Source organism: Mastigoproctus giganteus, chromosome 5 (assembly GCF_048544385.1).
Source record: "Mastigoproctus giganteus isolate SK-2022 chromosome 5, ASM4854438v1, whole genome shotgun sequence".
NCBI classification, from domain to species: Eukaryota; Metazoa; Arthropoda; class Arachnida; order Uropygi; family Thelyphonidae; genus Mastigoproctus; species Mastigoproctus giganteus.
In genome coordinates, this window is record NC_143579.1 from 204368249 (window position 1) to 204392270 (window position 24022).

At 39.5% G+C, this 24022-nt stretch overlaps 1 protein-coding gene across 1 annotated transcript in view; it reads right to left on the reverse strand.

Annotated features, from left to right (window-relative positions):
* The window catches only part of LOC150086021 (N-acetylglucosamine transporter UNC93A-like), a 189182-nt gene extending 169468 nt beyond the window's left edge, over positions 1 to 19714 (reverse strand). The window contains exon 1 of the mRNA XM_090374338.1: positions 19616 to 19714. The gene's annotated coding sequence lies outside the window, so the exon portion shown is untranslated. The remainder of the gene's footprint in view (positions 1 to 19615) is intronic.
* Positions 19715 to 24022: the final 4308 nt, after the last annotated feature.

The window sequence follows — 24022 nt, forward strand, 5'->3', positions numbered from 1 at the left end:
CATGTTTAGTCTCTAGAGCTAAGTTCCGGTCAACCCTTCCCCATCTCTTCCATCATGCAGTATGATTAACGATTTTTGAGGTTATGATGAACATCATGGCGAAATCCAATCTTCCTTAAATTTCGAGGGTACAGCTCTAAAACGGTGTTCGCAGACTAGTTAGTACACCGGACTGAACCTTTGGTAACTCTTTAGGAGGCTTCCGGATTAGCTAGTGTATAATCTTGCTACTTCTACTCCGCCATATAGTGACTGGAGGGAGTCCGAGCAGTGTGTATGCGGGGGGGGGGAGCATTGTCGAGGCCACGTTATGTCAAGGATCTGGGTATATTCTTACCACGTGTATGCCATATCCAAAAATTTCATTACTTCATACATGGAGTATGAAGCAACTTTCGAAGAGATCTAAACCTCCCAAACACTTCCTAGCTCATTTCACAAATATACATGGTCTCAATTCTAATCTCAACGATGTCCATTTCCACTTGTAGTTGTAATGTGCAATCTTACAAATATAGAGATTTAGAGGTTATGGGAAATTTTTGAAATCGGAATAATTTAATCTTTGATATGGAAGGGAATTTGACATTTAAGAGAAGCATATATGGGAAGAATACTAGATTTAGAAAATAAGCGATTACAGATGTGCAAACTGAATATCAGTCAAATGGAAGAGAAATTAACATAAATGTAGATCCGTGAGAGAAAAAAGGGTGAAGTGACAGTAAACAAAGAACAGCCGCCCACACTAGGGAAGGAGTGGTCATTAGTGAATGAGCGGAAAAGGGTTACTGGAAACAGAACAATGGGTCGGTGAAATGCGGGTGATTAAGACGCGTCTGATCTATGCGGCATCTGGACATAAGTCCAGATGGGCTAGCGTTTGGGTCGAAAAAAAGACCAGGTCACTGTGGCGGCTTTTTGGTAAATTGTCAACATTTTCGCAAATGTGAAAAGACGAAAATGGCTATCCTGGGAGACGACGGCAAACATGAAAGGGTTGTGTTACCCTGAGAACTAAACAAGGAAATTACGGGAAAAGGCTTGGCTTGAACACGGAGCAAAATAATTATGGTAAATTCTTTAACGAATAGAAAAGTCTGACGATTAGGTGAATTCCTGGAATTGGTAGAGAGGATGGGGAAGGCGGTTCAAACGGTGTAGAAAAAGTTAGGGTCGTCAGGGTGAAGTGAGGCAGTGTGAGAAAGACAGAAGTGGCAAGTGTAAGAGAGAGTGTGGCTAAAGGGGTGATGGCAGAGACAGAGTGAGAAAAGTAAGTCGGGCAGTGCAGAAATGTAGGGAGTGCCAAAAAAAGGGCCCTAGACGGAAAGGGGAAAAATAATTAAAAGTAGAAAAGTAACGGGAAGGCTAAAGATGATAAGCAAAAGGTTATGAAAGACAGTTAAGTGAACCAGGAAAGGTAACGACTTCTTGGAGAAAGATACATCTGAATGATCTGTAGTAAAGGGAGAGTTATGTATTCAAAGCAGGAGAAAGGACGCCAGACCCATGCAGCCAAAAGTTACGGAAAATTATCTGAAGCAGATTCAGGAGAAAGCAGATAAAAGAAACCCTTACAAGATAGCCTGGAGAGCCCAAGATGGAAGCCTGAAACCTCCCTGGAAAAGAAAGGAAAAAGATTGAAGTAGGTGAGCGATATATTAAGTACTGTAAGTTAACAAGAAGGACTGTTAGTGAAATAGGCCGCCGTAGCCTAGTGGTCAGGCGCGCGGGTGCATAAGTACACGTGCCTTGAATGACCGGGGTTCAAGCCCGTGACTACTGAATATGGTGCTGTTTCTTGTATTCTGTCTCTCTTGTGAACTCCTCTGACCGTTTGGTCGTCCCGGAGTATAAACAGGAAAAAAAAAAAAATAAAAATAATAATGAAAAGGGGGGTTAAGCCCTAGAAAGGAAAATGAAAGATAAATTATCTCTGAGGTAGATATACTAAACAGAGTTTATTATGTTAAAAAGGGTTAATGTATAATGCAAGGGAAACGAAGGAAAGAGTAAGAGATGAAATTGATGTACAAATAGCTATAATGTGTTAGAAGGGTAGTAAGTTTATAAAGAGGGATTCTGAATATGTTTTAATGATAGATAATTGAGTTATAGGAGCAACTCTGAATATAGTATTTTAATTGATGAAGATTTATTTGGTTTATCTGAATGACTAATAACAAGTAGGGACTTTAGGATACTGAAGATTGGCTAACAAGTATGTTGTAACAGTGTGGTGAGAACACAGAGCTGAATGATAAATGTAGCATATTTGAATCGTTAATATATGAAACAGAATTGTATCCAGGAGTAAATGAAAAAAAGTATAGTGAATGCACAAGTGTTAGGAGTGAGTTAGGGCAAGAAGAATGAATCAGGTGTTTTCATATAATGGTCAACTCAGATTAACTAGTAAATGGAAACTGTAATTAGAATAATATGTGCAAGGTATCTCTGAGCCGACTTTGTATATTAGGACTGTATGCTTTTTAATTGTGTATTATGTTGTATATGTGTATGTAATAAATTTCATGTTTTCTTTTCACTTTGATTCCTGTTATTCTAAGTAACACACGCCTTGCTTGCCTAGTTAACAGTTTGCTCTCACACAATTTAATGAGAGAATCCTGGTCTCTGATCACGGGAATCAAAAGATTTTTTTTTTTTTATGTGAACCCCAAACACGAGAGGTATTAGAACCTACAGTACTTGGGTTGGAGGTTGAGAAGACAAAAGAAGATATTTGTTGACATCGGACTTGAACTTCTATAGACTGTAATTTTCAGGAAATACGTACGAAGGAAGGCTGTTCCAGAAAACGGCAGTTGAATGAATAAATGAGGAAGATGAAAAGTTGGTTCTGTGGGTTTGAAGCTGGACAGTAAATGGATGTTGGCTGGTGGTGGCACGTGTTCGGACTGTTTTGAAAGAGAGAGTGGGAATTATAGAAGCCAATTCAGAAGAACAGTGCCCATGGAAGTATCTGTTTACCCTCAAGATCTTGAGAATCTTCTGTGATATATACAGAGTATAGCAGTCAGGTGGCAAAAGGCGGGGCCTTGTAGGTGTGAGGGCAAGTAAGAAAAATCTAAATAAATATAAATAAGGGTAGAAATCTTGTGTGAGATATAAGTTTAAATAAATAAAAAGATAAGAGATAAATAAAATAAAGAATAAAAAATAAATCTCCCCCATACAGTCTGCCAAACCCCATGTACTTTTTCTGACAGAATCTCAGTTACCGGCTGATTCAACTACTGTTCATCTCAGTTACCCAAATTATTCACTGTATGATTCCTTTCGCCTCAAAGGTGGTACTTGTGCATACCGGTATGTTCGTTCCGATATTCCCTGTCAGGGAATTGGTAATTTGGAATCTCCTCTCTACGATCTTTTCTGGCTTAAAATCTCTCTACCTCACTGTGTCAAATTCATCTGTTGTCTCTACCGTTCTCCAAACTCCACTAATCACTTGGAGCTCTTTGACTTCCTCTCTTTGCAACTTGACTTTCTCCAGTCCAACTTTCCTACCAGTGAGGTAATTTTCCTTGGTGATTTTAATGTTCACAAATCCAACTGGCTTCCGTTTTCTAGTCACACCAACCCAGCTGGTCGAGATGCTGAGGCTTCTGCAATTTCTAATGACCTTGCACAGATTGTTCATTTACCACAAGAATACCTGACAATTCTAACCATACAAGCCAACACGCTTGATCTTTTTCTCACAAACAACCCAAGTACACGGTCGAAGTGAGTGGTCCTTTAGGTACCTAAGTTCACAGCTTAAAGATTGTCTCTTCTTCAATGGAGCCTTTATCTCATGGCTATTCCCAACCTCGTGTTGTTTGGCATTACAAGAATGCAAGATGGGATAACACGCGAGATTTCTTTTCTTCCTTTCCTTGGTCGGACTACTGTTTCAAAACTTCTGATGTCAACGTTTGCTCAGATCGTGTCAGTGAAATTATTCTTGTAGGAATGGAAACCTTTATTCCACACTCCACTCTAAAATCTCGTCCTTTATCTAAACCTTGGTTTTCCAATAAATGTGCTAAGGTTGTTCAAGAGCAGAATGCTGCATATCGTAATTGGCTTGTTTCCAATTCTTCAGTTTCATTTTCTGCCTACACCAAAGCTCGCAACAATTGTGAAGCAGTTATTAATCAGTCCAAACTAGATTTTGAACAGGCTAAGAGTAGAAAACTTGCTTCTTGCCCTAATGGTAGCCGAGCATTCTGGTCTCATGCCAAAGCTATTGGCCGCAACTTCTGTCCATCTCTGCTCCCACCTCTGTCAAAACCAGATGGTTCTGTTGTCACTTCAGCCAAGGATAAAGCTGACCTGCTAGCATCCCATTTCTCTTCGAACTCATGTATTAATGATCTTGGTAAAACACCTCCCACCATTCCCAATACGATCCATTCAATGCCTCCTGTGGTCTTCCGTCAAAGGGATTTTGTCGAATCTCGATGATAAGAAAGCTCCAGGTCCCGATAGTATTCCTCCACTTGTTCTCAAAACCTGTGCTCAAAATCTTTGCCGCCTTTTTTCACTTTCTTATTACAGAGGTGTTTTTCCTTCTGCTTGGAATTTGCTCATATCCAGCCAGTTCCTAAAAAGGGTGACAAGTCCCTCCCATCCAATTATCGTCCCATTGCAATTACTCATACTCTTTCTAAATACAGCAGACTCTCGATTTACCGGGATCGGATTAACCGGGACACTTCAAGATTCCAAATTAAAAAAAAAAAAAAAAAAAAAACACACACACAACCAGAAATCATAAAATTCAAGTAATAAATATAATAGGTATAAACAGATATTTTGGAAGTCGTAAATAAGCGACGTTATAAGTCGTCATTAGGAGATTAGTGTGCCTATTATCTAGCAACCCCCTGCTGTCGTTACACCCGCCGCTCAAAAAAAAAGACAATGTTTAGTTTGATAGTGCGTCGATTGTTGTGTGCAGCGCAAAAGGATAAATTTTGTTTCGTTATGCATGTCAGAATTTTTTTTTTTTATAGTAAATTTTTTTGTTTGTTTAGAAATCGCGAAAATGGTGGGAAAACGCAAGAGTTTTGCTTGAAAACGGTGCATCCATTAAATCTCTAAAAAACCATTATAATGTTGGTGACCAACCATACGCGACATTGTAAAAAATAAAGGGAAGCAGCGTATTGACAGCGAGTAGCGCATGTGAAGTTCTTCATCTATCGCCATACTTATTAGGTAGGTTGCTGAACATTTTTCGATTCAGCAAGTCCCCGACTTACGCATATTAGGACTTGCTGAAGGGGACACACATTTCACCATAATGTAACAACTCGAAGAATTCCAGCTATCGAGTTTAATACCCGTTTATAATTAGATGCACTAACAGAAAAGTCCAGTAACTCGGAAAGCACAATTTTTTTTATGGCAGTGACCTCCAGAAATGTGCTTTAGTAAAATGTGAACGCGCGTGGGTTGATAATAGTGAGTTTTCGACTAACTCCTGTGAAGTTCTTTTCAGAAAATTTCGTTTTAACCGTTATCATGGTGCCCACTAAGAGTATAAGTGACAGCGGTACTAGTAAGTCTATCAAGAAAAGGAAAGCGATCGAGTTGGATCATAAAATTAAAATAATAAGAATGTATGAAAATGGCCAGACATTAACAAGTATAGCGCGGAATTCAGATTTGTCAGTGGCAACGGTGAACACAATAAAGGAGAAAGACAGAATACGAGAAGTGGTCGGCACCAATGAAGGTCAAGTATAATACTAACCAAGGCTACGAAATACATACCAAATTTTGCAGTACAATAACATGCGTTTTTTTCTTATTTTTATGTTTTCTTTTCTTATGTGCCACTCCGGCTACTTCACCGCTGTCCCCTGATAAAGTTTTTAATTGAATTTATTAAAAATATATAACTATTTTTCTTCATTCTTCTGAGGATATTATGTGGGTTTTGTACTTTTGGCATATCAGGGATATAGCAGCAATATTTTTATTAGTTACTCCCGAGTTATGCAAATCTCGCCTTACGTAAGAAGTCCTAGATCATATCTCTTACGTATGTCCGGGACTTGCTGTATTTCGGATTAACCGCGAAATCGATTATCCGGGAATATTTTTTTACCATTCATCCCGGAAAAATCAAGGGTCTACTGTAATGGAGAAATCAATTAACCGCCAACTCTTAAACTACCTAGAAACCTTCCGTCTGATCAACGATCGCCAGTATGGATTCCGTCAGTGTCGATCCACTGGTGATATTCTGGCTTATCTTACCCATTTATGGACAAATTCAATCGAACATTTTGGTGAAAAACAAGCAGTTGCTCCTGACATTTCAAAGGCTTTCGATCGTGTTTGGCATAAAGGTCTTTTAAACACGCTTTCATCTTATTGTTTGCCAACTGTTTTTTGGAATTGGTTATCTAGTTTTCTCTCTGACCGCTCACTGACGGTGATGGTAGATGGCTCTCTGTGTTCTAACTTCTCCACTAATGCTGGTGTCCCCCAAAGTTCAGTTTTTCCCCACTCTTTTCCTCTTGTCTATTAATGACCTTCTTCCATTGACTGGAAATCCTATCCATAGTTTTGCCGATGATAGCACATTTCATTCCACTTTCCATTTTGAAAAACCTTGCCCTGCTCAATCAGCTTCAACTTCTCGAATCAGCTTCAACTTATCCGCTACCAATTCCTTAAATGCCGATCTCCAGTGGGGCAAAGACAACTTAGTTGATTTCAATCCTAAAACTGAATCTTGTCTTATAACTCGCAAAAAGGATTCTTCTGCTCCTATGCTTATATTTGGTGCCACTGCGATTTCTAGGCAAAATGATATATCTCTTTTGGGATTACCCTGACTTCTAATCTCTCTTGGCACAAACACATTACAAATATTGCTTCCTCTGCATCTAAAAAACTTGGTTTTCTCTTTCGCTCTCAGCGTCACTTTTCTTCCAAACAGATGTTCACTCTTTACAAATCGCAAATCCGCCCTACCACGGAATATTGTTCCCACATCTGGGGCGGCGTCCCCAAAACCTCTCTCAGGTTTCTTGATTCCATTCAGAAGAGGGCAGTTAGGTTAATTAATGATTCATCTCTAACAGAGACTCTCCACTCGCTGTCTCATAGACGTACTGTTTCTGCTGCATGCCTTTTTTACAGATACTTCCATGGGCACTGTTCTTCTGAATTAGCTTCTATAATTCCTGCTCTCTCTTTCAAAACAGTCCGAACACATGCCGCCACCAGCCAACGTCCATTCACTGTCCAACTTCAAACTCACAGAACCAACTTTTCATCTTCCTCATTTATTCATTCAACTGCCATTTTCTAGAACAACCTTCCTTCATACGCATTTCCTGAAAATTACAGTCTACAGAAGTTCAAGTCTAATGTCAACAAATATCTTCTTTCGTATTCTCAACCTCCAATCCAAGCAGAGTACTAAGTACTATAGGTTATAATACCTCTCGTGTTTGGGGTTTTCATAATAAAAAAAAACCCACCTCAGCCACGTTGAGAAAAAAAATCCATAAAAATTCTTTCACTTCATGAATGGGATTCAAACTCAGACCTTTCCCATTGGTGTGGGAGGACGATTACAACTACTGTGCTACCCACGAAGGCACGCACTTTATCAGATTATGATGGAAGGTCAATATGATATTAGATTTAATGTGTCCTAATATTGTCCTAAATGCACGAAGACCAGACAATCCAAAGTTAGAGTTATGCAGATGAATCATAAGGGGCCAAAAATTACACGTCGATAATCCTTGAAAGCATACTCTAATAAGGAGTGCGATCTCAGTGGATTGCTACTGGCATGACATCGACTCTTCGTGCTGAGAATGCGACTGTTAATTAGTTTTGAGTGTAACAATTCTCATTCTTGCGTAAAGACTGATGAAAACACAATGAGATTTGTCGGAAGTGGCTTGTGACCAGCAATGCTCCTGTCAAAACTGCCCCAGGCATGCTGGCTGCACTCTATGAATCTTGCTGGTCATTTCACAGGGACCGTAATCTCCCTTTTCAGATTCAATAAGAGAGCTCTGTGAAGATATGCATAATTGACCATTAAATAAATTTGTTTTTATTCCGGTATAGCTGCATGATGTTAGGAGTTTACAAGAGAGGGAATACAAGAGCATTATTACATTTGGCGGTTGCGTTGGTTCGAACCACGGTCAATTGAAACGCATCTACTAATGTACTCCTGCTTTGACCATTCGGATATATCAAAGAAAGTTCGGGCCAGTTCCAAAAGGGCAAACCTAAGGATTTCATCCCGATACTTTACACAGTGAAAGTTCTACACGGAAACAAAATGACTAGTACGGCTATTCTTCCGGCCTAGACCATAAAACCATGTCACAGAGAATCCAAAAACAGCCTGTTTTTATCTCGCTACCGATTTGCAATTTGTTCGGAACTTTTTTTTACAGGTGAGGCAGATGTTTTGTTTCGTAAATGTCGAATATTTGACTGTTGTCATTTGTATTTAAAAATTTATTCGAGTTTTTGTATTTATTCCTCGTCTTTTACATCAGCGTAAATTTAATATTTTTGTGAGGCAGTGTACATCCTGAAAGTGTAGATTAACATATTCCTTCGGTACGGATAAAATCAGTTTAGAAAAAAAGAACTCAATCAAACAAATTTGTCTTGTGGAAAACCCGGAGAACCCTTGAAGTAGCACCAAATTCACCGGAGGATTTAGAATTAAATACAGTCGATGTCTCTTAACGTCTGCTAAAGAGCTGAACTTGGTTCTATGGGCCTTTCTATGAAAGGCCCATTCGTGTTTTGTTTTTATCGAGTTCAGTAACTAAAACTGTGCAGCAATGTCGAACTTTTTGGTGTACACGTTTTACAGCAGACCCGACTTACGGTATCGAGACAGTAAACACGTAGTAACGAGATAGGGGAGGACTATTCTTCTTAACGACTACCGTCTTCGGCCAGTCGGCTGTAGCAAATGTCGATTTTCCTGCTCTTCCATTATTTGTTTTCTTACGTATCGCTTTTTGAACATCGGGAAACCTTCTGGAGACAAAAGAAAATAAAAATAGACTTCTTATAGTTCGCAGCACTTAAATGTGAGACGGAAGATCATTAACTGCCTTTTGATGGCAATGTCGAGCTAAGAATTCGGTTACATCCGGGGGACTAACTGTTGAAGAGAAAGAAAGTGGAAATAACAGCACTGTTAGGCTACTGTTACGAAAGACAAACAATAAAATACGCAAACAGACGCTTCAGAAGCATATTAGGATAATTTTAGTATGCTTTGTGAATTAAGACATTAGATAAGAAATTAAATGTGCTGCTGTCTATTGATTAGCACAGAGTTTGCATACGGATGTGCATAATACTATCTGCTAGTTTTCGAAATACGAAAATAAATATTTATCTTTAATTTATAAGGCCTAACTGAGAAAAATAAAAAAAACGTTACGTGCGAAGTTACGTTTGTAAGAATTAGGAATTAGAGCAGTTACTTCTGAAAAAGCCATTTCAAGTTCATGCACGATGTAGGTACTTGCTTGATTGTCTGTTTTTATAATTAGCAGCAAGGTAGCCAAGACCGTGAGGTGTTGGTATATAATGTCTAATAATTTCTTGTTTTTCCCGAGATCAGAATTTAACTGCGTGGAGCGTATTTTTTTCTTAATCATCTCGCTTCTCTTTATATACTATCCTACCAAACCTATTCAGAAGCCCTTCCCAATTTAATAAAACGGCATGAATTGAACGTGCAAAACAAAACAGATTTAAAAAGTGTGCGGACAACAGCAGTGATGTTTATAATAATCAGATGCTACACAGGTAAGTTTCTTCCAACCGTTTTACAAAATATTCCGCCTTACTGTTTGTATGCAGAGCCGTGCCGAGGGTGAGGCGAACGAGGCGCTTGCCTCAGATTAAAAGCTGAAAGGGGTTTTTGATTTTTTGATTTGGTAGTTGTTGGCGCATCGGCTTCTGTGGCCATATTGCACCTCCTAAGGTTTTTGCAGTACATTGATCCAAGCCCGAGGCGAGAATCGAACCCGCGACCTTTGGGTTGCCGGGCAGGTACTTTACCCACTCGGCTAGCCCGGTCGGCACTGAAAGGGGAGCCAAAAGAAAGATTAAATAATTGCCAACGTTGCCATGATTAACAGTAGGGCGCAATTTTTCATTCTTGCCTCGGGTACTAAAATGACTCGGTACGGCCCTGTTTGTATGTATGTTAATAAGCGCCATAATAGATTCATCTAAATCTAATTATATTACTACATCGAAAAAAAAGTGTTAACCAGCAATGTATCAAAGGCGGATCCTGCTCTCAAGTCCGCCTTATTTATGGTTGAATTACAACAGTTTGTTTGTGTGTAGGCTTTACGGCGCAAGAGCAACATGGCCATAATGCGCCGAATTACAACAGGTACACCCATAAATTGTAGTGGAATGATAATTTCGAAAACGTGAATTCCTCCAAGTATTGAAACAGTTTCTGTAACACAGCTCATTTCCATATCACTAGAGTCAGTCAATCACTCAGAAAGAAAGATTTTTTTTCTTTTCTGGATGCGCAACATACATATTCCGTAATGCAATAAAATCCCTCGTGCATCTAACCTCGCTAGAATGTTTCTAACACGAAAAAACTCTCTCTCTCTCTCTCTCTCTCTCTCTCTCTCTCTCTCTCTCTCTGTCTGTGCATGTATGTCCGGTACTTCAGTTCGTTTAACACCAAGCACATTGACCTGTTTCAGTGTGCTTGAACTCGCCAGCGATATAACTTCATATATCGCTGGCGAGTTCTCTCTGAACCCTGGAAAAAAGAACTCTTCTGCATTTTCTGCGATCGATACCATGACAGATGTGCTGCAGGTCACCTACCTTGCGAGCATGTGTGCTCGTAAATATGGTATTTAAAACCAGACTTAATTATCTGGAGATAATTAATTATTAGATAAAACCTTTGACATTGTATTTACTACCAAAAAAGTGAAGCAGTGAGTGAAATTTACGTGGATTGGCATCAAAGTCATTAAAATATCCACTTTCTCAAGAGGAATTCAGCGATTCTGAATAATTATCCTACCACGGCAACACAAGCTAGAAGAAACACCATAAAATTCTGTTTACAAGAAAAATAACGATCTGTTTATCGATTCTTTTTACTGTTTCAAATATGGAGGGCCTCTTATTTCAATTTCTATGTAGAACGTTTGTATAGAAATATCAACTAGCACGGCCAAACTGCGGTATGCCTGCCAAAAAAAGAAGAAGAAAAAAATAAATAAATTCATTACTCGATGTACTTATTTTTCAAAACCGGCAAATTCAGTCTAAAAAACAAGGGGACAGTACAATCACCAGTATTTTGCCCCTCCTCTTCTTCGTAAGTGCTGAATAAAGTAGGACAGTTGTTCAATTGACCACTGGCAGGCAGTTGATATTATAGAATGGTAGTGTCGGTCTAATTTTTTTTTAGACTATGATGCACAGTTTATTCATTTCCATCCCAACAACATCTCTGGGTAAACAGAAAACGTCAGAGCTAGTGTCATATGTGAAACTAGCTCTGACGTCATCAGAAATAGCACTCTGCCACTTTCGTTAAAAGTTCAGGTCTGCAAATGCGCAAGGCAATTGATTCCATTAATTTTGTTTTAAAATTAGGTCTTTTCTTCCTAATTTTCTGTAAACTAGCACGGTTTATTTCTAACTCAGCATTTCCAGAAAAAAGAAGAAACAGAGTATTTCCAGCAGAAAAAATAAATTATCATTTCAAATTTTTACCGGATCTAAAATTTGAGAAAAACAGTCATGATACCCGCATTACATTTTGAGAGTAAATAAGTTAATTTGAAATACAATTCCAAGCTCTGAGAGATAAAGAAAATGTGTTACTTTTTTCTCCCAATTTATTCACCCTTTCAGCTTCCATTACAGAACTTTTCTCCAAGAAATCTGCAGATGAAAAGCAGAGAAATGGAAACTCATTCCAGTCTGCTAACCAGAAAAGTAACGTTTAGGAAGTTAACTGGATAGAACAACGAATGCTTTTATATCGTTTAGGAAGTTCTATGGGATAGCTTTCTCCAATTTCCATGAGTTTTCTCCGTTTCATATCTGAATATTCGTTGCCTCAAGCTAAATTTCAGAGAAAAAAATTTCTGCCGTTCAACTACTACTAGAAGTGGATTTACTAATAGGCAGAAAAGGCAAGTGCCTATGAGTGCACGCCAGTATTTTCGAATACGTTATTAAGAGTATAGTCGTCGGGGAAGGGGGGGGAGAATAATCTACACTTGTCACCGGGAGTATAAATTCGCCCTTGAAGGTAGTTTCATAAGGATGGTTGTTGTTGTAGGGTTTTAGGAGCATCAGCTACTAAGGCCATATTGCCCCGTGTATATTGTCTAAATTGCGTGTGTTCTGAAATCCAATTTCCGTTTTCTGGAAGAAAAAAACTCTAGTTTCCAGGATAAAAAACCATGCTGTCCTCGCCTCAGACTGATTAACTCAGCCACGTTGTGAAAAAGGCCCATACGGGACTCGAACACGGGTATTTTCCACCCGGTGTGAGAGGACGACAATCCTACCAACTGTGTTAGTAGGAATGAAGAATTTACGTTATAATTTTTTGTTATTGCTAATTACTAAGTCTAAATGTCAAAAGTGATTTGAACTCTCATTTTTTTTAAATGCCTTGGAACAACCTTATATAATAATTGTTGCATTTTTATTCAGCTCCGTTCAGTTGGGAATCTACAAGAACATGCTACACTACTTTCCAAATAAAAATTTAGATGTTGAACACTATACCTTGAAAAACTAAGAATGCGCAAGAGTTTCTATAAGTCAGTACGTCAATAACACAAAAATGTTCAAAATAAATTGATATTTTACCGGTATAGGTAAGGAAGGCGAAAACAGACTTGAGAGACACCATCGAAACGAAAAATATAAAATAATAAAATTGTGTGCCGAGCACGCATAGCGAAGTTAAGTGAAACTTTTTTAGAATATTTCGAAACGTTTATTATTTCAACGTTACATTGGTTTAATATTTTACAACTGTTTTACAAGTTTATTACAAATGTTTTACAGATCTCTCCTTTGTACTCAATGGAGGTGGTTTCGGTGGTCGCATTGCACGTATACGTGCTCTAATATTAGTCTCTAGACATGTTGAATTATAATTTTTTTCTTTTTTGTGAAATACAGTAGAGAATGAAGAAAGAAATATTTTTGTTTTGAAAATTTTAAAATAGGACTACTAGAAGTTGAGATATAACGATTTAAAACTTTAACGTGACACGCGTGCGAGTTACACAGTGGCCGCGCTGTAGGGGTACTGATTGCGTCATGCGTCGCTCGTGCCTGGTACGAAGTGGTACAATGGTGGGAAGCGATAAATTATTTCGTGTCGCATTTTCGTAGCGATTTTTGTCAATCCACGGACGCATGTTACTGCCATGTGAAAGCTTCCTGGGGAGCGCCTAAAGAAGTTTCACTTCAAAAATAAGATGATGATGCTCAATGGAACTTCCAGTTTAGAGTTATTACTAGCCAAATTATGAAGATTTAATCACGTCTTTCTCATTCAGCTATTCGTCAACCTGTCTTAAAAGAAAGACAGTTCTTCTCAAATGGAAGATAGGTTATAAGGATCTCACTCCTTTATCTCAAAACCATTAAGGGTTCCTGGTAAAAGCAAATAATAGTATTTGGACTGGTGTTATCGTCTTACCCTGCTGCCTGCTCTAAGATTCCTCCAGTGTTCTCGAACAGCTTTACCCGGAGTTTCTACTCTTGAATTCATCTGGATATTTCACTAGATCCTTCCTATGGCTCATTCTTATTACTCAGGTAACTATTGCTTTGAGACACTCAAGTACTATTGACTATGCACTGTTTCAATGTCGGCCTTTCATTAGATGGAGTGCAGTCACTATACTTGGTCGAGGTTTTGTCGATGCGTAAATAAAAAAGGTGGTGACTGACTAACTCAGCCACAGCTTGAAAAGCCCTTCGAAACTGCTGTCCTCACAGATATAATAAATGTCAGTCTGGAAACAGAAACTGTATCCAGGCTATTCAAAAAGAAAGCAAGTGGCACAGCCACTGTACTGTTCGTAACAGAATTCCGTTAGGCTAATTTGTACAAGACTGACTTGCGATCATTTCTCTAAGGGAGCCAATTTATGTGCAATCAGAATATGAATTTACCATAAAAGTAGCTGCCGGAAATCGCCAAGTTTCTGTACTCAGCTCAAACAACATACACCGCATCACTATGGAACTATTGTAAGAGGATTCTTCACCAAACACTGGAATCCATTATCTCCCCCAATATTCATTTTCCAGCGATTCCCAATGATCGATGTTCAGGAAGAAAATGCCATCGTAAGCATTTAAGGCAGCCCGACGCAAGCTAGTTGATAACAAATATGTCCGAGAGACAGAGACAGATCAGTAATCGTTTCCTAGTCGTTTACTTCGGAAGAGCTTCCACTTGAGAGACCATTTCATAAATGAAGCTGTGTCGTACATCGTTGCTTCCACCACGGCAGTGACCTTAGTAATGGGATCAATTTCATCCCCAGCATCACTAACAGTAAGCTCCTACTTAGTCAGAAATGCTCCCTGTTATTACTCTTCCATTCCAGCTGTGCAGAGCAGGGGAAGATAAGGTAGGCTTTACTAGCAACGGCCTCTCTCCGCGCCATAAACGATTCACCCAAATACATAAATAAGAGTTTCACTCAGCTACATTTGAACAATCCGTGCATACATTGTTCTGGAATCGGCTTCAAGTGCATGAAATTCGAAAATCCTTTCGTTGAAATTCCAGGGAGATTTTAAGGGAACTTTCACACGATACACAACATACATACCGACTACTCACGTGGATGTAAATCACACAAAGTCGTGACAACCTAGCATCACTGAAATGCGATTTGAATCGTCTGTACAAAATACATTGCCACTGCTAACCAGAGCCCATGTTAAGCAGTTTGTCTTAACATAGGCTCTTGTTAAGACAAACTGCTAACACACACTGCAGCTTCTGTGTGTGTGTGTGTGTGTGTGTGTGTGTGTGTGCGCGCGCGCGCGTGCACACACACATGTATTTTTTTTTTTTACAATTTACCTTTAACACACAAGGGTTGTTTGAAAAAAGTTCTTTCTGGGACCGGTCACACTGCGGCAGTGATAGAGGTATGAGTTAGCAGCGCAGAGATCGCCATTAATTCTGACAATGCTTGAGAACAGGACCATTATTGTTCGCGATGGTAATCTGCGCTACACCAGGATTATTACAGCTGGAGTCCCACAAGGCGGGGTCCTGTCCGGAATCTTGTTCTCAGCTGGTCTCGTGCCATTCGTGAGGGACCGAATTGATATCATCACCTTTTCCGATTACATAAAACTGTTTACTCCCATCAGCCCTGGAGACACTGCTGAATACATCAATGCCTTAATCCTACAGAAAATCCGGAACCTTGAGGCCTTTCTCTCCGGTTTCGGACTTCACATCAATCCCGAGAAGTCAAAACAGTTGACTTTCTCTCTCAAACTGAGCCCAACAATAGTGCAACCCATTTTAAGAGGATCCGTGATTTCTGCCGTCCAACAACAACATACAGGTCTGGGCAATATTTTCGAACAAAAGCTCTCCCTTCTACCCCACATAGACCACTTGAAAATAAAGTTCTGTCGACTCCGGTGGATAATCAAACAACTCATGCATGTCCATGACCAGGCTGTTGGGTGCAGATATATTAAGACATGTGTCTATCCGGTCATACTCTATGGCGCCGAAGTCTGGACTTCAACTGCTACGACCCATCTTAGACGGATTTTCGCGGGGGAATTCTGGCTACTGAAGTGGGCCATATGGAAATTTCGGCTTTTTCCTGCACCAAGGCCCACCAAGATGGCGGCAGCTCTCAACATGAGACGTCTTCCTGCCATCATTCACGAGAGAAGACTCGTCTTTGCCATCACAAAATGATGGTAGGCATTATTTCAGTACCAGATTTCTGGGCTACGTGCGGATGGAGGATCCCGGTCTCAAGCCTTTGGGCTAATCCAATCCTACAGGTCATTCCAAACCGATTAAAGCTAACTGATCGGTTCCTACCCACGCAAATGCTGCAAGACATACAGTCCTTGGACGGCGACCTCTACAAATTCGCAGTCGACAAGGAATATAGGCAGAAAGTACTCTGTCGACTTCCTTCCCAGGACCACGTCAGAGGACAATAGAATCCGTTCCCGGGGACCTATTCATCACTGCCATGGATCCATCTCGCCAGTGTTCAAACATTTCTGGAGTCATAAATTTTTTTTTCCGTGTGTGTTTATTATGTTGTGTAATTTCTTTTATGTAAACCCCTGGCTTGTAGCCGTGAAGGGAGTTGTATACAGCAATGTGCCTTCTGTATATAATAAAGAGTTCTCCTAATACGAGCTTTTTAGGGGTCTGCAATAGCGTCTAAAATAAAGTTCATTTAGCTATGGCTGATGCAAACGATTTTAAATAAGTTTAAGATTTTAAACTTATTTAAGTTTAAAACTATGGCTGATGCAAACGATTTTAAATAAATAAGACAGACGATATGATGGAATTTTGTGTAGGAAAATGTGTCGAGAGGCACTTGCAGCTTCCAGCTAGCTAATGGACAATGATGAACCTCTAAAGTTGCAGAGCAAGCACAGATGTTAAGGATCTGAGCATGGAACAAGCGGAACGCTTCTTAAAGGAAGATAGGTCCACATTGCTTGATGTTCATGATATATATATATATATATATATATATATTTTTTTTTTTTTTTGAGGGATTAAATTTGGAATAAAGGCCAGTGTTCTAACACAAGGTCTTTGCTTATAGTGAGACTCAGACCAAATTTACGATAATTTTGGATAGGCGAGGAGGTCCAAAAATATCCGAGGGGACATTTTTATTTCAGTCTCATTTAATTCATAATTCTAAAGATGCAAGAGGCGCGCGCGCTCTCTCTCACTCTCTCTCTCTCTAAAATAATGATCAATATTCAGGTCACATCCCGTTCTTTATATCCTAAATGCAAAATGCTAATGGAGTTTGTGTCTTGAATGAGCTGTTCGATATTAGGTCACATTATTGAGTGATACTTGTAACAACTTCAAGTCTATTTGTTATCTGAATTTCACGCAGTTTCGTAATTTCCCAAGAAAGTACAGAAAAAAAAAAAAAAAATTTTTTTTTATTCCATGAACTAGGCAAGAACACGAGCCAGTGGCTTGTACACGTAAAGGAACATCCCCCAACATGCTGGCCGTAAGTACCCAGAATCGCTATTCCATCTTTATCACTTGGCTACATTCCATGGTATGTCATGGACCATGCCCAAGGGGAATTTTCCAAATGTATTGGTGACTTAAACTCATCTAGAAAAACAATAAAGCATTCTAAGTGAAAATATAATAGGAGAAGACACAGCAAAACATATTTTCCCTCGTTTTGGAGCTAATTATAGGGCACCTCCATTTGTACGAAAAACTAAAATATAGCAGACGAGAAACGATGTATTTTTTGCTCTCTAAATATTACTTCGTCGTATGGATAAATCTAATTTTGATAGCAGCGCTCATGAGTTTCGGCAATATTTTTCTAGTTAAGAATCCATCACTGTGTCAAAAACACGAAGAAACTGATTAGCCTGCAATTTTATAACTATTAATAAATTAAGGTAATTATTTAATTATACATGGCATTTAATCCCATTTACCGTGCCAGTACAATGTGTTGCAAGTTTGGGGGTTTTTTGCTTGCTGAGTCACCCAATTCCTCTCTCAACAAAATCTGCTGCACGTTTCAATTTTTTATTCACTTCCTGCAAATTTCTGTTTAATCAATCGTTGTCACTTTCTTTTCTTTGAATACAGTTACATTAACAAAAATCTAATAATCACATTCATAATAAAATACAATGCTCTAATTTCGTAATTTCCCAAGAAAGTACAGAAAAAAAATTTTTTTATTCCATGAACTAGGCAAGAACACGAGCCAGTGGCTTGTACACGTATACATGTCCAGATACCTGCATATCTACAAGTAACTTTTATTTACAGGAAATCTTTAGCCTTTACGAGTCTGCTACAACGTAGGTAACGCATTATTGTCCGTGACGTCTAGAGAGACCTCAGCATTCATGGTTTTTGTCCAAAAAACCAATGGTTCCAGGCAAAACAGTCCCAAATCATCACGCCGCTTCCACTAAACTTCATTGTCGGGACGATACAGTCCAGCAGGTAGCTTTCGTCCGGAATCCGACACACCCATGTATGACTGTCAGACACGGTTGATCATGTACATAACTCACCACTTCAAAGCACAGCTTTCCATTGGTTTACTGTCCAAGAACGGTGGGTTTTAACACCAAGCTGGACGGCGTCTGGCATTAATCGGGGTGATTGGTAGCTTATTTGTTGCTGCAAGACCGTAGTAATCCATATCACACAGCATCGGACTCTACTGATGCAGCCATACATCTCAATCGTCTCGCTGAGGGCCTATGTATGCTGCGACAACGTCGATTTGAGTTCTGAGCGGATGATTCTTTTCAGGGTTCTCCTGTCTCATTCCATCAGCGTCGGGTATTTTCCGGGTCGTTTCGTGATGATTTCAGCACCGGTCCTCTTCCATTTGCAGAACACATCACCCATCATAGATATAGGGATCTTCAATACCTTATTATCATTCCGCACTGGAAGTCTGATGAACTAAGGCATCTTACATTCACAATCATACTACTGTCTCCTAGATGGCTTACGAGCATATTTCTAGTTGTCTAACAAGCAGTGCTTGGATAGGATCTATCAACGAAGGGTGTCCGGATTATAAAGGTAGGGCCATGTATATTGGTTGCCCTCGTAAAATTTTCTCAAAGACGGGAGCAAGACGATAAAGTGAGAAATACGTCACCGAGGCTCTTGTATACTTGTCATGTGTTAAAATTACATTCTGAATTATGCCTAAAATGGATACTGAGAAAGAAAAAAAAGCAATTTACTTCCTAAATATTTCATTTCCCAACAAAAAATAAAACACACAACCGTCTACACTTACAACCTGACTTCTGCTGAAAAGGATCAGCTTTCCCGACACACACAACGTAATTTTAATTTCTGTCTTTGTAATAAGACAACCCAAGCAAATAATTTCTCATTATCTAAAGTAATTTCATCCTTCCTGTTCCTCGAGAACATTCTAATTGTTCGTTTCAAAATACCGTCCTTTTGTTTTCAGTGATGTCGTTATTACTCGTTACTATGACAACCCATTAATATGTCCTTTGGACTTCGTTTTGCGTATGTTGGGACTATTTTTATAGGGACAGAAAAACACGACGAATGTTCTGTTCGTTAAATAAAGTACAGCAAATAAAAGCGCACTTTTTCCCCCGTTGTTCACTCAAGAATAGTGACATCCACCGGATACACGTAAAAATTAAAATAATCTAGTGCCCTGTAATCTACTTGCAAGCACTTGAAATTATTTAAAGTACTTATTAGCACTCTGTATTCACAAGAAAGCAAGCATGGAAACTGGCTTACCCACTACCACGTATCTCGCAGTTGTACAATGTCTCCCGTCTGGAAATCCCTTCGACTGCTGGAGGACAGAGATGAGCAATGTATTTCTGTGTCTCCCCCCCCCCTCCACCAGTTGTCGTTCCTTTGCCTTGCCGACGCTTCGTGCCGGGAAGTCTGTCACCAGGCGTGTTCTAGCTGAACGCTGACAGAGATTTGACACGCATCCCAGCAATTAAAGATGCTATGTGTGAATGATGCTGTTATAGTTCGTTGTCAGAGCAGAGCTGACTGAGAGGTTGCACACAACTTGCCGCTTGATGGTCACTCGCGAGAACAAGGAACAGCAATGAAAGATTGGCACGGCTCAAGACAGTCTTTTCCCCTTTGTTCTGACTTTTTCCGTTTTGTCTTTTCCTCTTTATACAAAATCTTTGGCATGTTCAATATTCATTACAATAAAAGAAGGCAGATATAAAAAGTGTTTCGCACTGAACCAGAACTTTTAAATTAGAAGTACTTAACTTTTAATTTAAGTTTTAAATTAAAAGTTAAGTACTTTATTGGATAATTTTAACTGATGTATATAACTAGAAAATTTTCTGTAATGCATTTTAAATTTATATTATTCGGGTATATGAGAATGTCATGAATATTTTATTGATTCCTGTAATTTCCCTGTAGACGAGCGAAGGAATTAATATGAACGCCCACCCGTATTTATGTTTTGTTTTAAAAGGAAAATTTATAAACCTCAAAATAAAAGCCATTGATTATCACTACATGAAATCTGGAATCTTGTGTTCTGATTAGGTGTTATTAAACAGTAGTTTATTTTATTTTTTTTAACTAAGAACATTAAACGGAGAGATGAATACAATGCAAGAACCTGAAGAATCTTTACAGTGTCTTAATTAAAGACAATCTTACAAGTAGTGCTTATAACAGTCATCACGCTGTGCTGCCATTAATATTTTGTTCTCAGTTTGTATATTCAGTTTCGAGAATCTTTTACCTACCTTTCTTTGCACTTACAATTGTTTATTATTAACAAATAAAGTTAACCCGTTACAATTTTGATGTAAGCGTCAAGATTTTCGTGCATTCTTCCACTTTTAACAAAAGTGAAAGTATAAACGAAAATATGCACTTCCACTTTTAACACAAGTGGAAGCGTACTCAGTACAATTATTGTGTATAAAACAAGCAAGAGATTCCATCTGTTATTTTACGATAAACAGAAGATATCAAATAGGATGAAAAACCTATAGGCCTTGATTTAAGGGGTGATTAAATTATTTCTCTTATTGGTTCTCGGACTAATAGCAACATTACATCATCGGTGACTTATAGAATGAGGTACAGTAAAATTGGGGGGTTGTCTTTGACACAAAACTGAGATTCAACCAGCACATTGACAAATTCATCAGTCGCGCGGCGCACCTGAAATGGAGATCGAAACAGCACTTGCATTACTTCTCAGACAAGATCACAGCAACAAAATATGTCAGGACTCCCGCTACTTCATGCAGCTGAAATCAGGCGTCAGCAGCACCTACGATCAGAAAACCTATCTGGGCAGCGGAATATTGGCTTCTTAAGTGCGTAACCTAAAAGCATAGGTTATCACCCCTGTTCATACGACTGAAATGGCCCAGGCCCTGGGAATCCCTAGGCTCCCCTCTCTCATTGATGAAAAAAAAAAAAGACTAGTAATCACAGTAAAAATGTTGACCGCTCTGATCACGTCTCCTTCATTCTGGGATCTCTGTGGCTGGAGGATTCCACCTGCCCAGCTCAGAGCCACCTGAACTATTTGTCCTCATCATTCACGCCTCCACCTATCAGATCGTTTCCTACCATACCAGATGCTCGGACGAATCCAGGACACCGATGCCGATCTTCAGAAATTTGCTGTCAACCGACAATATAGACTTGGGATACTTGGCCCCACACACCCAATAGACCGCGAACTGTCAGCTGCATCTGACAATCACTAAACCCCTTAACTAAAACCGGGAGTGGCGACCCCAGGAGACGTGGCGCCACCATCTCTTGACAAAGCGTTACAAACCATCGCAACAGTCTAGACGGAAGTGAAACTTCCCCGGTTGCTCCCAGTAAGAAATACTGTACGTTGGTCCAGACAGTGTGCACAAGGAAAAGCCTTCTTTCTTCACATCCAAAAACAGCATATCGTTTATCACCACACGGGGATCCCTATGAATTAACTAATGAGCATAACGGAAAATGAACCTGCCACCGCTCTCTCCCATGAAGTGTAAAACAAATTAAAAAAATGTGTGTATATATATATCTCAATTAGCATTTGGTTTATTTAAGTTTAATGTTCTAAATTTCATGGTACGCCATCTTTGTAATGCAATTTGTTTAATGCCAGTTCTCGTCATCTTAATGTCTTATGTAAATTAACGGTACCCTATATCAGTTAAATGTCATCTTATTTTTTTCCTTAATGTCTTTTTAACACCTCTTATCTGTAAATCCCTGGCCTTTTTGCCGTGAAGGGGAAAGTGCAACACTATTTAACCTCGTACGCCCCTTTGTCCATAAGAAGATATTACAAAAATATGCTTTATTTAGCACAGCTTTGGGTATTTATAATTAACACGTTTATAGTAATGCTGCTGTTTTGAGTTCTGATATGCAAAGACGCACCATACGCGATTTTTTCTCTCTCCACACAAACAAATCAGATTGGTATTTTACCATAAACAACTTTCCGGTTCAATTTAACGTGCAAAATACAGAAAGAAAACAACTTAACGCCAAAACGCGCACGACGCGATAGATATTAAAATGTTGGTAGCATTTTTATCTCAGTAACAAGAAAAACGGATACGCTAAAAGGAGACTGTTCCGATTTTGGACTAGTATCTACGAGATGGAAGAAAGTACTTTAATAAATCATTATGCTTCCAGAAATAGAAGCATAATTGAGGTTAGACAGCCTTTTTGAAGTTATCAAGAGGTGGGGAGAGATCGTAAAATGAAGGTGAAGACACTCACCTTCATTTCACTTAATGCTAGCGCTTGCATAGGATTTCTTTAGAAGCTAAGTGGCATCTACTCCTACTTAAATATTTATCACTTCCAAACGGACGGCACCGATCAATCTCGCTGCACGTGCGCTGGAATCGAAGTAAAAATAAACGTGCAGAAGAAGGTACCTCGTACTTCGGATCTTACCTTAGGTTGATTTTATAACGGGCAGAAGAAAGCGGAGTGAGGAAAGAAGAAGCTTACCTCCGGCGAAGTGACAAATCCAAGCAGGTGATGTCGGGGCGGCGTAAACACTCTTCTGTAGGTTCAGGTGGCCACGATGCCGACAAGCAGGGCGTGGACGGAAAACACCCCGTGTATGTATGTGTCAGACACTCCGCTGCTCTTCCAACAGTAGACGAGATTGCTAGCGCGCGCCTCTCGAATGGGCGTTGGTTTGTCCGTCTGACTCATATTGCCTTCCGTAGCGACAGTTTGTGACTATCACCCAACATCTGTATTTTAGAAGTGGACGTTCAACGACCGTTAATCTGTGGCGACAACACTCGTTGAATTAGATTCCGTCTGACTGCAACAGACAATTCGATCGAAAACCTCCTCACAATCCCCCCTCCATGTTATTCTTAGAATCTCCGTCACCTATCAAAAACTCCCAGACTGTCATTACGATAGACAGCTTCTGCTATAACAGCCAGTTCGCCCAAAACTTAATACCAAAAAATGTAACGAAAAATGGATTAGTTTCTTCACTTATCGTCAATACTCGTAAATTAATCTATTTTTTATTTTCTTTCTTTATCATTCACAGGACTTGAGTGGCTAAGATAAGTTCCTGGAAGTAAGCTCTCGTGAGTAGCACAGTTGGTGTAATCATCATCCTTCAAACACTGGGTGGAAAAGACCTCAGTTCGAATCCTGTCAATGACGCGAGGACTTTTTATGGGTGTTTTCCACGACGTGGCTGAGTTAGACGATCTCAGGAGAGCGTTGCATAGTTTTTTGCCCTCCAGAAACTCAGGTTTTTCATCCAATAAGCAGTCAAATCGACCTCAGAACACATATACGGCGCAATATGTTAAGTTGCCAATGCACCTACAACCCAACATAACCTGGAAGGAAATCAAAATTCTCGTAAATGTCACAAATCTGTAGCCACCCCCCCCCCCCCCACCCCACCAATCCCGTCAAAAAATGTAGCATTTGCGAATGTCTTCTTTGCTGTATCTCGTTCAAGCCGACCGGACTAGCCGGGTGGGTAAAGTGCCTGCCTGGCAACCCAAAGGTCGCGGGTTCGAATCCCGCCTGGGGCTTGGATCAAAGTACTGCAAAAACCTTGGGAGGTGCATTAGGGCCACAGAAGCCGATGTGCCAATAACTACCAAAAAAAAAAAAAAAAAAAAAATCTCG